This window comes from Apodemus sylvaticus, chromosome 20 (genome assembly GCF_947179515.1).
Source record: "Apodemus sylvaticus chromosome 20, mApoSyl1.1, whole genome shotgun sequence".
Lineage (NCBI taxonomy): Eukaryota > Metazoa > Chordata > Mammalia > Rodentia > Muridae > Apodemus > Apodemus sylvaticus.
Window position 1 is genome coordinate 2,333,184 of NC_067491.1, and position 11,796 is coordinate 2,344,979.

Here is an 11,796-nt window from a genome sequence, read left to right on the forward strand (position 1 = left end):
CTTTTAATGTCGAGAATAGTTTTCACTGTCCTGGGTCTTTTGTTATTACAGCTAAAGTTGAGAATTGCTATTAATATCTGTGTGAAGAATTGAGTTGTGGGGATTTTGATGGGGATTGTATTGAGTCTGTAGCTTGCTTTTGGTAAGATGGCCATTTTCACTATGTTAACCTTGCAGATCCATGAGCGTGGGAGATCTTTCCATCTGAGAATGTCTCTGATTTCTTTCTTCAGAGACTTGAAGTTCTTGTCATACCGATCTTTCACTTGTTTGGTTAGAATCACACCAAGATATTTTATATTGTTTGTGATTATTGTGAAGAGTGTCATTTCCATAATTTTTTTCAGCCCATTTACCCTTTGTGTAGAGGAAGGCTACTGATTTGTTCAAGCTAATTTTATATCCGGCCACTTTGCTGAAGTTGTTTATCAGGTGTAGGAGTTCTCTGATAGGATTTTTGGGGTTGCTTATGTATACTATCATATCATCTGAAAATAGTGCTATCTTGACTCCTTCCTTTCCAATTTGTATCCTTTTGACTCCTTTTGTTGTCTATTTGCTCCAGCTATAACTTTGAGTACTTATATTGAATAAATAGGGAGACAGTGGGTAGCCTTGTCTCGTCCCTGATTTTAGTGGGATTGCTTCTAGTTTCTCTCCATTTAATTTGATGTTGGCCCTGGTTTTCTGTCTATTGCTTTTTCCCCTTGATCAATGTTTATTGTCTTTATGAAAAAAAATCTTCATAGAAAATTGCTTTAGCTTTCACAGCCCGTTCCTGAGCTCTGAGGAAGCTTGACTTCTTTTGAGCAAAACGGTCTTTCTTCTGGGCAAGAGACATTTTAGGATGATTCCATCTCTTCTTCTTCACGACTCTCTTGGGCTTCTTCTCATAGACTGGATTCTCTCGGATAGCAGCATGAGCTTTCTTATACATCTCCTCCATCATGTCTGGAGTTATGTTGTTCTTGATGTACTGAGAGAACTGTTTCTTCGTCTTCCTCCGTTAGGTAGCGCATGTCGTCAGCCACATTCTGACCCATGATGTGCTTCCAATGTACCTGCGCATTGAACTTCTTGCTTTCAGAGTCATAACCAGGGAATTGTTTGGTACTATGAGGGATAGACAAGCCTCCACCTCCCGTTCCCGTCAAGGCCCAGAAACTTTATTGCCAGTTGTAGTTTGGGCAAGACCTGCAACCAAATAGCAGGTGAAGGCACCAGGCTGACTGTCACTGCTTTCCACGTTGTATTCACCTCCAGTCACCTCCGCTTGGCCTTCATGGATCTTGTCCATACCAAACCTATTCAGAAGCCCGCAGGCCAGCAGCAGGCCAGGGCAATAGGCTGCATCATAATTTGTCAGGCCAACTTTCACACCGTATTTCGGAAGTTCATGTGCATATGCCTCACAGATGATCGTTTCCCCTCCTATACGGGCATATGCAATGTGGCAGACAAGATCTCTGGTAGTCACATGGACTATAATCCTGTGTTTGGGTGTGTTGTACTTATTCCTGTCCTGGATCACCGATTGTTTCTGTGCACAGCAGTCAGTCTTACCCTCTGCCACCTTCTAAATCTCACTTGGTATCTTTTAAAGTAGGCCTTATTCTTGACAACTTTCACGAACTCCATCCTGCGGAACAGAGAGCCACAAGTGCGCCTCCACGCAGACCTGCAGAGTTGGCCGCGCTAGGGGGAAAAGCTGTCTATTGCTTTTAGTATGTGTCTCGAATTCCTGATCTCTCCAAGACTTTTAACATGAAGGGGTGTTGTGTTTTGTCAAAGTTTTTTTTTCAGCATCTAATCATGAGGTTTTATTCTGAGCTTGTTTATATAGTGGATTTCCTCATATTGAACCACCCCTGCATCCCTGGGATGAAGCCTACTTGATCACAGTGAGTGATCATTTTGATATGTTCTTGCATTCGGTTTGCAAAGATTTTATTGAGTATTTTTGCATCGATATTCACAAGGGAAATTGGTTTGATGTTCTCTTTCTTTGTTGGATCTTTGTGTGGTTTAGGTATCAGCATAACTGTGGCTTTACAGAATGTATTAGGTAGTGTTCCTTCTGTTTCTATTTTATGGAATAGTTTGAGAAGTATTGGTGTTGGCTCTTTGAAGGTATGATAGAATTCTGCACTAAAATCATCTGCTCCTGGGCTTTTTGTTTTTCTTTTGTTTTTGAGACTTTTAATGACTGCTTCTATTTCCTTAGGGGTTATGGGATATAGATGCATAGGCAGAGATGTCCTAGTACCTATTGAACCTATTGTAGATAGCGTGCAGTTGTGGGATGCGGTGCTGGTGAGTGGGCCCTGCACCAGAGGGAGAATGCTATGGATGCATGGGACTGTTTACATCGCTTATCCTGATTTAACTTTGGTATCTGGTATCTGTCTAGAAAATCATCCATCTCATCTAGATTTTTCTAGGTTTGTTGACTGTAGGCTTTTGTAGTAGGATCTAATGATTTTTTTGAATTTCCTTTGTTTCTGCTGTCATGTCTCCCTTTTTGTGCTGCCTACTCCTCTTGGGTGTATTTACTTCTTTTTGTTCTAGAGCTTTCAGATCTGCCATTAATCTGCTAGTGGAGGATCTCTCCAAAGTTATTTCTGTAGAAGCTTTTTAGATTATTTGTCCTCTCAGAAATCTGCACATCACAGTAGAACTTCCAATCACCACGGATCTACTCCTCTGTTCTTTTGCCAGCACCTGCATTGACCTTTGCAGTCCCTCTGACCTTCTTCATTCTGTTCTTGCATTCCTTTTGATGTTTTCAGGAGGTCGTTTTCTTCTCATAAAGGGCATGTCTTACAAGTCTGTGTTTAGGCTCATTCTTATTTGCATAATCTAAAGAATCATAGATAGCACCAAAGCCGAAGTGTGTTCTGAATCCAAAGATTACATCTGGTGTGGTTTTGTACATTTTGGCCAGCTTTCCCCAAATTTCTGTCTTTGGTACTGTTGCCTTCCCAGGATGAAGGACATCAATGACCATCTGTTTCCTTTGAAGCACATGGTTTGTCATGAACTTCCTGGTCCAGATGGTTGCCATGTCACTCATGGTGGCTATGGTTCCAGAGCTGTAGATGAGGAAAAGAGGACCACTTACTGCCGACCAATCATATCCTCCCCAAGTTTTTAATGAAGGCACTCAGAGCTATGAGTTTTCCTCTTAGCACTGCTTTCATTGTGTCCCATAAGTTTGGATATGATGTCTTTACTTTCTTTATTTCTTCCCTGACCAAGTTATCATTGAGTAGAGAGTTGTTCAGCTTCCATGTGTATGTGGACTTTCTTTTGTTTTTGTTGTTATTGAGGACCAGACGTAACCTGTGGTGATCTGATAGAATGCATGCTATTAATTCAATCTTCTTGTATCTGTTGAGGCTTGTTTTGTGTCCGATTATGTGGTCACTTTTAGAGAAGGTGCTGTGAAGTGCTGAGAAGGTATATTCTTTAGTTTTAGGATGAATTATCCTATAGATACCTGTTAAATCCATTTGGTTCATAACTTCTGTTAGTTTTAATGTGTTTCTGTTTAGTTTCTGTTTCATGATCTGTCCATTGGTGAAAGTGGGTTGTTGAAGTCTCCCAGTATTATTGTGTGAGGAGCAATGTGTGCCTTGAGCTTTAGTAACATTTCTTTTACAAATTTGAGTGCCCTTGCATTTGGGGCATAGATGTTCAGAATTGAGAGTTTATTTTGGTGGATTTTTCCTTTGATGAGGATGATGTGTCCTTCCCCATTCTTTTTTGATAATTTTTGGTTGAAAGTTTATTTTATTGATATTAGAATGGTTATTACAGTTTGCTTCTTTGAACTATTTGCTTGGAAAATTTTTTTTCTAGCCTTTTACTTTGAGGTAGCGTCTGTCTTTGTCACTGAGGTGTGTTTCCTGTATACAGCAAAATGTTCAGTCCTGTTTACATATTCATTCTGTCAGCCTATGTCTTTTTATTGGGGAATTGAGTCCATTGATGTTGAAAAATATTAAAGAGCAACGATGGTTGCTTCCTGATATTTTGTTGTTATAGGTGGAATTAATGCTTGTGTGGTTCTCTTCTTTTGGGTTTGTTGTGAGACTAATTTCTTGGTTTTTCTTGGGTGCAGTTTTCCTCCTTGTGTTGGAGTTTTCCTTCTATTATCCTCTGTAGCGCTGATTTAGTGGAAAGTTATTGTTTAAATTTGCCTTTTTCATGGAATATCTTGGTATCTCCATCTATGGTAATTGAATTTTGCTGGGTATGGTAACCTGGACTGGTATTTGTGTTCTCTTATGGTCTGCTCAAGATCTTTTGGCTTTTAGAGTCTCCATTGAGAATTCTGATGCAATTCTGATAGGTCTGTCTTTATATGTTACTTAACCTTTTTCCTTTACTGCTTTTAATTTTCTTTCTTTGTTCTGTGTATTTGGTGTTTCATTTATCATGTGATGAGAGGAATTTCCTTTCTGGTCCAACCTATTTGGTGTTCTATAGGTTTCTTGTATGTTTCTTTAGGTTAGGAAAGTTTTCTTCTATGATTTTGTTGAAGATGTTTCCTGGCCCTTTGAATTGAGAATCTTTGCTCTCTCTATATATCTATTATTCTTAGGCTTGGTCTTTTCATTGTGTCCTAAATTTCCTGGACATTTTGGGTTAGGAGTTTTTTGCACTTTGTGTTTTGTTTGACTGTTGTGTCAGTGTCTTCTATGGTATCTTCTATTTCTGAGATTCTCTCTCCAATCTCTTGTATTCTGTTGGTGATGCTTGCATTTGTGACTCCTGATCGCTTTTCTTGGTTTTTCCATCTCCAGGGTTGACTTCCTTTGTGATTTCTTTATTGTTTCTATTTCCATTTTTAGATCTTGGACAGTTTTGTTCAATTCCTTCACCCAATTGTATTTTCTTGTATTTCTTTAAGGGATTTATGTGTTTCATCTTTGATGGCTTCTACTTGTTTACTTTGTTCTACTGTATTTTTTAAAAAATATTATTTATTTTTTATTTATATGAGTACATTGTAGCTGTCTTCAGACACACACCAGAAGAGGGCATCAGATCCCATTATAGATGGTTGTGAGCCACCATGTGGTTGCTGGGAATTGAACTCAGCACCTCTGGAAGAGCATTCAGTGCTCTTAACCACTGAGCCATCTCTCCAGCCCGCCTGTATTTTTTTAAGGGAGTTACTTAAATTCTTCTTAAGGTTCTCTATCATTTTTATGAGATTGGATTTTAGATCAGAGTCTTGCTTTTTAGGTAGGTGTGTTAGGGTATCCAGTGCTTGCTGTGGTGGGAGAACTGGGCTCTGATGCTGCCAAGTGGCACTGGTTTCTGTTGCTTATGTTCTTGTGCTTGCCCCTTGCTATCTGGTTATCTCTGGTGTTTACTGGCCTTGCTGTCTCTGACTGGAGTCTGTTCCTTCTGTGAGCCTGGTTAATTTGGGCCTCCTTGGATCAGGCTGCCTCTGGGTGTGGGAGGGGGTTCTGGAGCTGGTCTGTGAGTCTGGCTGTGGCAGACCTCCTGGGAGTCAAGCTGACTCTGTGTGTGGGCGGGATGGGGAATGCTGGAGCACATGACCTGCTCCTGAGTGCAGTTGCAGACTGGAAGGAAGGTGTGTCTTTGGCAGGGTGGGAGGTTCTGTGGCAGGGGTTGGGGGCGGGGGATGACTCACTTGAGCCTGGTGGTATCAGAACTCCTAGGGGTTAAGCTGTCTCTGGGTGTGGGTGGGGTGGATGCTAGAGCACAGGGACTGCTACTGGGCTCAGATGCAGGCTGGAAGCTCATTAATAATTATATACTGATTGCACATTAGGAAGATAATACTTAAAGATATGTGGCATTAAGTAAAACATATCACAAAACTTAACTTTACAGTTCTCTTTCCTTTTGACGTGTAGTCTGTGGAGATTTTAGGGTGACTTCTCTCTCTCTCTGTCTCCCCACTGGATGGTGCTGCTCTGGACAGAGTGAAGTCCAGTCACATGTCTGTAATTATGGAGGTCATTGCTAGAACAAAATCAAGCCACACAGGTTATCAAGGATGAATGGACAAAGGATGCAGAGGTCATGTGACCGTCTGGAGGGGTCACTTGAAGTCAAGGGCTTGCCCTAATTCTTTTTTCTTGTCTGTATTTTAGAGACACAGAGTCTCTTTTCATAGCCATGACTGTCCTGGAACTCCATATTTAGACCAGGCTGGCCTCAAATCCACAAGAGAACCTCTTGTCTTTGCCTCCTGAGTGCTGGGATTAAAGGTGTGTCCTAGCATGTATGGCTTCATTTGGGTTCTGGGAAGATACTGGGAAGGCAGCTCTCCAAGTCACACTCTCCTTGGGGGCAGCCTTAGGCCACCAAGGGCTCTGCAGGGTTTACTCCTGGAGCTAAGGCCTCTGCTCAGTTCATGGTGGATCCCTCTTGCTACTTTCTCTACTTCTATGTGGTGTCTGCGATCCCATATGTGTTTCTGTATGTGTTCACTTCTGTCTTAGGGTTGCTATTGCTGTGTTGAAACACTGTGACAAAAAATAAGTTGGGGATGGGGGGAAAAGGGTTTATTTGGCTTACACTTCCATATGACAGTTCATTGAAAGAAATCAGGACAGGAACTCAAACACAGCAGAAACGTGGGGACAGGAACTGAAAGAACCCATGGAGTGTTGGTTACTGGCTTGTTCCTTGTGGCTTTCTCAGCCTGCTTCCTTATAGAACCCAGGACTACCTGCCCAGGGATGGCACCACGCACAGTGGATTGGGCTCTATGCCCTACCAACTTGTGAAAAGTCCAATCTTACAGAGGCATTTTCTGCATTGTTCTCTCTTCTCAGATGAATCTACCTTGTGTCAAAATGACATAAAAGGCTCTGGGAAGTGGTGGCATATGCCTTTAATCCTAGCACTCGGGAGGCAGAGGCAGGCAGATCTCTGTGAGTTCAAGTCCAGCCTGGTCTACACAGAGAATTCCAGGACAGCCAGGGGATACACAAAGAAACCCTGTCTTGGAAATCCAAAACCAACCAACCAACCAACCAACCAACCAACCAACCAACCTACCAACCAACCAACCAACCAAAACTAGCCAAGGCAGCTTTCTAGAGAGCACATCCTGCAAAAGGATGGGGAGAAAGTTGATTTCCCAAATGGAGCTTCTGATAGACAGGCTGTATCTGGTCGTGACTAGGAACAGATGCCCTAGGACCTATTGGTAGACAGCAGGAAACTGTGGGATGTCTGTTGTACCAGTGAGCAAATGCTATGAATCGTGGATTTCTCCTGGGTTACAGCACATGGGAAGGGCTCTCCTGCCATCCATTCTGAGAGTAGCTTTGACACAGTTCCTTATAGTAATACAAGGCACCATCTTGGTTATTTTTTGGGGGGGAGCATCTTTATTATGTTGCTGCTTCTTGTGACTTGAATGACGGTGTCCCCTCCAAAATTCACTCCTAATGTTGTGATGACTATTACATTATGTCTGGAGCGGTTGAGTCTGGAGCACAGGGCCTTCAAGGGAGTTACACCTTATAAAAGGATTTGAGGTTGAGGAGGTAGGGGGCTGTCTGCTTGCCCTTTCACCCTTGTATCATGCCAAGATACAATCTCGGCAGCAGAGCACGGTTCTTTAACAGAGGCTGAACCTAACCCAGCACGCACCACCAGCTAGACTGGTCTGCTAGGGAGTTCTGGGACCCACATGTCTCCATATCCCCAGGGTTAGCTACAGTGATGTGGATCTGGGTCCTCTAAGGTGCCAGGAATTCAGACTCAGCTCTTCACGCTGTGTGCAGGCACCATACTGAACCATCTCCCCAGTTCTGGGAAATACATTTCTGTGGACGCAGATTTTGAGCCTAGATCCTCCTGAATTCAGCCTTCCAGGTGCTAGGATTAACATGTGGAGCAAGATCCTGTTATTTTTATTTTTATTTTTTTGGAGACAGGGTTTCTCTGTGCAGGTCTGGCTGTCCTAGAACTAGCTTTGTAGACCAGGCTGACCTTGAACTCAGGAATCCAACTGCCTCTGACTCCTGAAGTGCTAGGATTAAATGCATGCACCGTCACCACCAAGCTCAATATGCCAGATTTTTTTTCCTTTTTTTTTTTTTTTTTTTTTTTTTTTTTACTATTTGAAGATATTTGTTTATTTATAGATTTATTTATCATATGTAAGTACACTGTAGCTGTCTTCAGATACCAGAAGAGGGTGTCAGATCTCTTTACGGATGGTTGTGAGCCACCATATGGGTGCTGGGATTTGAACTCGTGACCTTTGGTAGAGCAGTCGGTGCTCTTACCCGCTGAGCCATCTCTCCAGCTCCTCAATATGCAGATTTAATTTATGCTCTTTATAATCCATTTGTGGCATTATGATGATGATGATTATTATTATTACATGTCTTGTGTGGTGGTTGAATGAGAATATGACCCCACAAATTCATGTTTCAACAGTTGGTCCCCAGTTGGTGAACTGCTTGGAAAGGATCAGAAGGTGTGGCCTTGTAGGAGGAGGTGTGGCCTTGTAGGGGGTGTGGCCATGTTGGAGGAGGTGAGTGTGGAGGCTTCACTCACACATGCCTATTAGCGCATTCTGTCTGTCTGTTTTGGGTCTGCTTCAGCACCTTGCCTGCTTACCCCTTGCCTCCCTGCCATGCTGACTGTGAACTCACCTTTGAACTGTAAGCCCTGCGTTAAATGCTTTCTTTTGTACGTTGCTGCGGCCATGGTGTTTTGTCATGGCAATTTAAAAGTAACTAAGACATCTCTCTCTGCTGCCAGACCGTCCTTGAACTCTTGGGCTCAAGTGACCCTCCTGCCTCCGACTCCTGAGAGCAAAGCTGTGGCCATCTTCCACCTTGGTTGTGGTATTCTCTTAGAGCTGTAACAGACATATTTCAGTCCTTCAGTTTGCTATTCAAAATCTTTCAGAGTATGTCTCAAGCCAGAGTATGACATAATGGAGTTTGAGGCATCATGGGCAGAAACACACCAAGGTCACCTCTGGGGTCTAGCTTGGGTGTTGTGGAATGCTGTCCCTCTTCAGAGCCTAACAGCTGTTACTGTCCTTATCGGAGCAGTCATGACTGCCTGTAAGATATCCGTAAGAGTGGGGTTGATGCTCCCTCACAGAACAGGCTTGTCTGAGATGCCAGTCCTTCCTACAGCATCCTCCCAGTTGTGTGTGATCCCAGTCTGCTTCTGGCCTCAGGAGATGCCAGAGTTCACAGTGTGGAAGGATGTCTGAAAGGGGAACCCCATCTCCACAGCTCCGGAGATATTATCATCCATGCTGGGTGTGATGGTTTCTATATGCTTGGCCCAGGGAGTGGCACTATTGGGAGTAGGTGTGTCACTGTGGGTGTGGGCTAAGACCCTCACCCTAGCTGCCTGGAAGCCAGTCTTCCACTAGCAGCCTTCAGATGAAGATGCAGAACTCTCAGCTCCTCGTGCACCGCGCCTGCCTGGACGCTGCCATGCTCCTGCCTTGACATTAATGGACTGACTTTCTGAACCAGTGAGCCAGACCCAATGAAATGTCCTTAAATGTTGCCCTGGTCATGGTGTCTGTTGATAGCAGTAAAGCACTAACGAAGACCCTGGGCGCCCCCTTTTGGTGGTTCTGCTGTTTTGGGGTCATGTGTACTCTTCTACAAGTCTAATAAACTCAATAAACTCACTGGCTTCAGGGGAATCACACCTGTCTGTAGGATCCCTTTAGGGTGAACAGTTGCTTGTGGGCTCCTCCCTAAGAAAAGTTCATGCAGCACCGGGCCAGAGGGTGAAAGGGGCAGGGCTGCGTGGAGGGAGGGAGGACTGAGCACCCTGGCGAAGCCTCCGGAGTTACAGATGGCCGTGAGCTGCCCTGTGTATGCTGGGAACTAAACCCGAGCTCTCTGCAAGAGCCTCTTAACCACTGAGCCATCTCTCCGTTAGTGTGCTGGTTTGACTACGGCTTGGCCCACGGGAATTGGCACTATTAGGAGGTGTGGTCTTGTTAGAGGAAGTGTGTCCCTGTGGAAGTGGACTTTGAGGTCTCATCTATGCTCAAGTCTGCTCAGTACAGAATCTTACCCTTCTGTCTGCTTTTAGATGAGGAACTCATGGCTCCTCCAGCACCGTGTCTGCCTGCACAAGGCCATGCTTCCCTCCATGATGACCATGGGCTGAACTTCTTAAGCTGTAAGCCAGCCCCAACGATATGTTTGCATTTATAGGACTTGCCTTGGTCATGGTATCCCTTTACAGCAATGAAACCCTGATTAAAGACACACTTTTGTTTGTTTGTGGGTTTTTTTTTTCAGATTTAAATTTTATTTTCTATGTATGTGCTTGAGTACATGTAGGCCTCCAAGGGCGGGCCAGCAGGGAAAATTGAATCTCCTAGATCTGAGTTATAGGCAGTTGTAAATCCCTGTATGGGGACTAGAGATGGAACCTGGCCTGGGCTACAGTGACTTCACCACGGGATATAGACGGAAACATTGCCAAGGTAGCCCAGGCCTTGGTCTTACAGCAAGCCTCCCGCCCTAGCCTCCTTGGCGGCGGGATAACAGGTGTGAGCTACCACACCTGGCTTCACTGACTTTCCAAGTAAGATTATACTCTTTTTTTTTTTTTAAATTTATTCATTTTATGTGAGTACACTGTTGCTGTCTTCAGACACACCGGAATGATCATCAGATCCCATGACAGATGGTTGTGAGCCACCATGTGGTTGCTGGGCATTGAACTCAGGACCTCTGGAAGAGCAGGCGGTGCTCTTAACCGCTGAGCTATCTCTCAGACCACTATACTCTTCTAGACCCATAACCTAGTTACCAGTTTTGGGAAACTCAACAGTGATCCAAGTCTTTACATCTGAACTCAGTTCCAGCAACCAAGTCTGGGAGACCTCTGTGGCATTTCCCTCATCTTGTAGGTCGTTAAATGTCAAGTATCGCGTGCTGCTGATGGGACTCGGAGGCTTCCACAGCTCTCTCTCTCCTCTGGCAGTTCTGACGAATACAGTCTCGCCATTTAACAGGGCTTTCCCTTTTAGGCTGGGTGTGGAGCCCACACTTCTACCGACAGTTTCTGAACTCTGGCCTGGATGAGAGATGTTGTGTAGACACCACCTGAGGAAATGCAAATGCCGTCTCTTCTCTAGTGATGCTCATGATTCCCACCTGGTTGAGAGGTCGCCTCAGTTCGCCCCTGCAACTATCAAGTCCACAGGAAAGAAAGCCCTAATCTGGAAGAATCTTTCCATCCATCCATGCATCCAACTGCTTACCTTTGGTGACGGGTTAATGTGTATGTGTGTGTTTTGCTATTGCTGTTTGTTTTGATACATGTAGGGTCTTACTAACTATGTAGCTGTTCTGGAACTTGCTATATGGACCGGGTTGGCCTCCAACTCCTGAGTGCTGGGATTAAAGGCTTTGGGGCGCCATACCCAGTAACGTGGTTTCTTGAGGCAGCGTCCACAGCCCACGCCTCAAGAACAGCCTCAAGCTGATGGGAACTCTCATGCCTCTGCCTCCTGGGCACTGGAGTTACAAGTCTGAGCCACCCTGCCTGGCTTTCTCTAGTGATCCTTGTCACCGTTCACCGTTCTCTTTCGGGAGTCTACCCCGGTTATAACGGGCTGACTCAGGTTCAGGGAATGAACGAACCCACCAACCCTCTCCCCCTTTCCCCCCCTTTTCCTGAGAAATCTCAACCACAGAAGGAACTGCCCCAGCAGATGTGATGGTCATGAGCTAAGGATGGCCCACCGGCTCAGGGGCAGGGGGCTGACTTTCTGTCTTGGGTTGGCAAATCCTC

The 11,796-nt window shown here is 44.5% G+C and overlaps 2 pseudogenes; both read right to left on the bottom strand.

The window, feature by feature from the left end:
• Nucleotides 1-727: 727 nt before the first annotated feature.
• LOC127671276 (60S ribosomal protein L5-like) lies at nucleotides 728-1,650 on the bottom strand (annotated as a pseudogene).
• A 1,045-nt stretch (nucleotides 1,651-2,695) lies between these two features.
• Nucleotides 2,696-3,073, bottom strand: LOC127670937 (40S ribosomal protein S24-like; annotated as a pseudogene).
• Nucleotides 3,074-11,796: the final 8,723 nt, after the last annotated feature.